A 6,217-nucleotide genomic window follows, 5' to 3' on the forward strand; every position below is an offset into this window, starting at 1 on the left:
CAATGCATGCATTTTTTGGCCCTAGTCTCTACGCAATTAGCCAAATGGCTATAGAACAGAATTTAATATTGTATGTGTTTTGTCTCATCAATAGAAAGGGTAATGAAGCCCATGGAGAGTTTTCTTCTGCTCTAGGAATAGCCCTATGTCCCACCATTAATATGGGAGATTCTGTTCCTTACAGAACTTAACCCTGAATAACCCTGGGGACCCATTCCTCTAGTAAGAGCTACATACTCTCATTTCCTTTTGGCTATGATTCCTCCCCTTGCAAGGGTTTGGGTATCTTCCATTTGTTACCGTCGTCTCTGGAATGGCTTATCTTTTCAAATATTAAAATAAGTTAAAATAAATTTGTGCAGTGCATTTTAAAAACTTTTATTGTTGTGAAATATGTACAGCTCAAAATTTCCTATTTTAACCACTTTCAAATGTACAATTCGGTGATATTAATGACTTTCAAAACATTATGCTGCCATCACCAACATCCATTACCCCAACTTTTTCATCACCTCAACCAGAAACTCTGCACCCTGTTAAGCAGTAACTCCTTCTTCCCCTGCCTGTCCCCAGTCCCTGGTAACCTGCCTTCTATCCATCTGTATGAAATGTGATTATTCTAGGTATTTCATATAAGGGAGATATTTGCCTATTTGTGTCTGGCTTATTTTGTGTAACATGATGTCTTCAAGTTTCATCCATGTTGTTGCATGTATAAAAACTTTCTATGGCTCATTGCACTTTTTTCCCCCAGAAATTTGTGACCTGCTGCTCATGGTATAGAAATAGCTTAGACCAGACTGTAAAGTTAGGGGATAGGAAAAAGTCAAACATTTATTGGATGTCCACTATGTGCAAAGCACTATTGTATGTATATCTATGTATTTATAGTTCAGTTAGTTCCAGCGACAGCACAACGAATATATCATCCCATTTATAGGTGCAAATGGGGGAACATTCTCCAAGTCACCCAGCAGTGTGTCTGACTAAATGGGTGCTCTTTCCACCATCCTAGACTACTTTGAAGACTTGATTTTCTTCGTTCTTTTCTATCTCATTTTTGGCATCACTTCTGCCCCTTGTAGACACCTTCTTGAGCTTTAAGGTACTCAGGTTCGCTGCTGAGTTCATTCAATGATTCATTCATTCATTCACTCACACACTCATTTATTCTGCGAGTCTGTCAAACAAACATTCAAACATTTATTGGTACCTTCTAAGCACTTTACTAGGCACTGGACAGATAGCAAAGAGCAAATCCGGAAAAGGAACCCCCTGCCCTTGCTGAAGGGAATGTGCTCTAGCATAGGGGCATTTGAGATGCAGTGTGGTGGATGAGGGTATACAGGAAAGCCCCAGTGGCGTGGTGGGAGCGCAGGGGGAGGGTATGTAGCGCAGACTGCAAGGGAGCAGGAGGGAAAAGGCTTCCTGGAAGAGGTGATACCGAGGGGAGACCCGAGGCCCTCTCTGTAGAAACTGGCCTCAGAGAGTGAACAAAGCCTGCTTTCACTCAGTGAATGTCTGTGGCAAGTAGCTCAGGGTGGCGGGAAGAGAGGTGATGGATAATCAGAGATGAGGCTGTGCAGGTGAGTGGAGACCAGATCCCGCAGGGCCCTGTGTCTTCGCGGGTGCGATAAGGAGTTTAGAACTTACCCTGCAGGTGCTGGGCAGCTGAGTGCTCAAGTAGTGCTGAGTCCTTAAGTCCTATAATATAATATATATCATATTAAAACAAAGAATAAAACGAAGCTGATGAAACGGAAACAGGCAAATAGATGAATTCTGTTCATACTTCATTATGAAAGACATTTATTTTTCTTAACTTAAGACACTAAGTTAATAATATAAAAATATGATAAAAACCTAAGTCCTTGTGGAAAACTCTGTTGTGTTTTCTTCTTGTGTCTAAGACTGCCACTGTATGACACATTTAAATTGTTTGGCAACTTTTGCCTTTGAGACAATATTGCTGAAGCATTTCATGATACCTCATTAGAGGAATTCCTATTAATTTTTGTAACATAAAAATATATCCACTTCCTTGTCCAAAAACAAAGTAAAAAGAGAAAAAAATAAACTTTGAAAAATTATTCATCAGAAATATGACAAAAGGTTAATATCCTGTATATGTAAAAATATATAGGAAGATATTGAGGAAGGAACATTTGTAGTCATTCCTCCTGAGATAATCATTGTACACATTTTGATGTGCTTCTTTCTACCTTTTTTCTATGAAAAGTATATGTGCAGATGTTTGTGTGTGTGTATACAAATATACAATATATATAATTGACATCATATTGTACATATAATTTTATATCTTCGCTTTTTCACTCAAATTTAGTGAGATGCTATATGTTGATATTTCGTCTATTGCATATTTTATTAAAATATGACCTTAATGGCTATATAAAGTGCATTGTGTGCAGTTATATTTTATTTAACTGCTTTTTTATTTTTGGACATTTAGGTTGAGGCCAATTTTTTTGGTACTGGAAATAATACTGCAATAATTTTGTAAACAAAATCTTTTTCTGTATCTCTGATTATTTTCTATAGAAATAGTAGGTCAAAGGTTGTGGATATTTGTGAAGATCTTGCTACACACTGACAAATTGCCCTAAAAAAAAAAAAACATTATATTTTTGCAAAGCAAATCAATAATAGAGAAGAAATGAAAAATTTATACCCAAATGCAGTAATTGCACATCTAGAAATATATCCTAGGAAATAACCCAAAATGAAGAAAAAAATCTTACTTTTAAATATGTTCACCATAATGTTAAAAAAAGCCAAAAATTGGAACTAGTTTAATTGTCCAACACTAGAAGTAGTACTTCTGTGACAATTATGGCAACCATTAAAAATAATTTTCAAGGATAAATATTTATGAAATGAAAAATGTGTGTGCTACAAAGTTAAGTGGAAAATCCAGATATAAAATGTTATATATGGTTTGATTTCAACTGTTAAGAAAAATTCCAAAGAATAATTTATCAAAATACGAACAGTTTTTGGGAACAAGGATTATGAATCATTTCCTTTCTTTCTAATTTATTGTATTTTCATTAGTATGGACTATCTTTATGCTTTAAATATTGACTAAGTAAAAGACAACTCTTCCTTTGCTGTGCAATTATATGTGATTTGTTTTTTTTTCCTTCAAATTTCCTTACCAATGTCAGGTTTTAGATAAAACTTCAGCCATATTTTCATTTTCTCACAGTATGGACCAACTTTATACTTTGTTAAGAAGTCAATAGAAATTGCATGAGTTTTCTCCATGCAACTTCCCTTGAAGTAAGCAGGCTGAAGTTATCTGCTAATGCCACAATGCTTTCACGGAGTCTACCTGATGGAGACGGATGCGGAACTTAGCATCTAGAATTCAGATTTGGTGCCTTACGTGCCCCAGATCTCTGTGTCAATTAGAAGACAGCAGCAGGGAAAACTGTCTCGTCTATTATTGATCTGTTGAGGAGAGGCAGGGGAGCATCTGGGGGAGAGAATGTTCAGCGTCAGTCTGAGAAAGCACTTTTCACTCCAAATCTCATTCTCAATTTCCATCTGTCAATAACATGCTTTAGGTTTTAGCTAGTTTTTGTGTTTTTGCTTTTTAAGATAGAAGGAAAAATGATTTGATGTGACATAAAATAAATGCTACGAGGGGGATTCAGTTGGAGACTTCAAGAATTTTTGTAAGAATTGGTATGCCTCTGTAATTAGTTTTATGTTTTAAATGTTATCTTTAATTTTCATATGTACACATATGTATATAATTTTACATAAATGCAAAAATGTGATGTTGTGTTTTTTAGCAGAGTCTTTTCTCTTTCCAATTTTGCTTCCCTTGCCTCCCCTTCTCACCCTCTCACCCCCGTTAAGTACCTACTAGGTAGATTTAGTAGGAGACCTTTGTAACTTCAGAGTTTATCAATTAAATTAAAACTTTCCTAAATATATGGATGGATTTTATACTTCAAATATTAGCCTGGATTTTAAGCTCTGTGGTGATGGTTTCTCATTAGTAGTTTATCTGTGCTGAACTTTAATACTTAGACAAGTGCTATCTGCTTTTTGTTGTTTCTGGGAAGTGAACAGAGTCTTTTACACATTACCTCAATATTAAAAATGTTCAAATAAACTTTAGGTGATTTAAGAAATAAAAATATTCCTGTGGGCACTGACAGTGAAGGGCACAAGGGCATTTTTGGAGGCATGAAAATGTTCTATATTTTGACTGTAGTGATGCTTACATGGGTGTATGGCATTCGTCACACCCCATTGTACCATAAACTTAAAATAGGTGCATTTTGTTGTAGGTAAATTATACATAAACTTTATAAGAAAAAAAGCATTTCTATTTATTTAAACATGCAGGTTTTAGAATTTGCTGTGAAGACTCGGTCATTCGTCACTTAGTCCTCACTTCCCATCCAACCATGATGATGTGGGTTTCGGATGACTCATTCTTTGGGGCCATTTGAGGACTGGGAAGCGATGGGGAAATAAAAGTGGCTCTGCAGATGACAGGGCATCACTCAAGGAACTGTCATCAGAGCTGCTCGCATCATAGCCTCAATCTGCTGCAGAAATGGCTCTCTCCTCTCATTCTGTTTCTTTGTCCTTTTATAAGCATTTCCTGGATGGTGGCAAGAGATGTAGAAAGAGGCAGTTCTTGATTTGGTGTCATGGAGAAGAGAGTCCGATTCTCTCTCAATATTTCTCTCTCCCGCTCTCTTATTCTCTCTCTCTCATTACTGTATCAGACACAGGCCAGGAAGAGAGATAGGGACATGTGCTGGTTTGAAGCTGTCTGTACTCCAAGAAAGCATGTTCTTAAATTTAATCCATTCCTGTTAGTTTGACCCTATGTTTTGATGAGGCTATGTCAGTCAAGGTGTGACCCACCTTTATCAGGAAGGGTGCTAATCCTATTACTGGAGTCCTTCATAAGCAGAATGAAATTCTGATGGAGAGAAAGCCACAGGAAGCAAGAAGCTGAACATCAATGGAAACTGGAAGAGAAGGGAGAGACCAAGATGCCGCCATGTGCTTTGCCATGTGACAGAGGAGCCCAGCATTACTGGCAGCCAGCCGCCCAACACTAGTCTTCAGGGAGAAAGCATTGCTCTGATGATGCCTTACGTTGGACTTTCTTTAAGCCTCAAAGCCATAAGCTAATAAATTCCCATTGTTAAAGCCAACCCATTTTATGATATTTGCTTGAACAGCCCAGGAAACTAAAACAGTTCAAGTTAATAAAGCAAATGCCTTCTTTTTCTGAACAAAACAACTCTTCAACTGCTTGTTATAGTCTCTGTTGGGATACTTTTAGGCTAAACTTAATTATGCCTTTTATTCTATTGTTTACTTAAATCATGATGTGCAATAAACTCTACTTCAAGGATGACTCCATAATGTAACTCCCTCTGAAAGTAACATAATTAGAAACAGTGATATTTAGACTATGAAAGGAGCAAGGCAGATACTCAATCTCATTTCCCCCACTCCCCCAACATTTGGCCTTATATTAAACACTGTTACTGAATTTGTAGGTTGTCAGGAAGACATGTTGGTTCATGCCAAAAGCAGCAAAGCTTTTGTTCACACGCACCCTTCTTTTGCTCTATGTGCTATTTTGAAAGTATGATGAACCCCAGAAAAGCCAGTTTTTAATCCTGATTCAATTTTGTGAGGACAGCCATTTCTTTTAATCTCGGTCCAATACTGTAGGTTAGAATCTTTTTGTCAGATTAGCTCCTCAGAGATATGACACAACCAATTGTGGGTGTGACCTTTGATTAGATGGAGATGTGAGTCCACCCGTTCCAGATGGGTCTTGATTAGTTTTCTAGAATCCTTTAAAAGAGGAAACATTTTGCAGAGAGCCAGAAATGACAGAAGCCTCAGAGTCAACAGAGAGAGCAGATGTGACATTTGGAGAACAGTTGCTTCAGAGAACAGAGACACGAATGTTTGGAGATGCTTGGAGCCCAGCAGACATCACCATGATATGTTAAGCAAACCAGAACCTGGAGAGGGCCAAGGGAAGCCAAGAGATGAAAGACAGCCCTGGGGAATTAAAGTGAGGAACCTCCACATGAGCAGAGGCTGAAAGCAATGGACCCCAGGAGCAAGGGACCAGCAGATGCCAGCCATGTGACCATCCAACTGATGGAAGTGTTCCTGATCCATCGACCTTTCTGGAATTATG

This window comes from Tamandua tetradactyla, chromosome 21 (assembly GCF_023851605.1).
Source record: "Tamandua tetradactyla isolate mTamTet1 chromosome 21, mTamTet1.pri, whole genome shotgun sequence".
Lineage (NCBI taxonomy): Eukaryota > Metazoa > Chordata > Mammalia > Pilosa > Myrmecophagidae > Tamandua > Tamandua tetradactyla.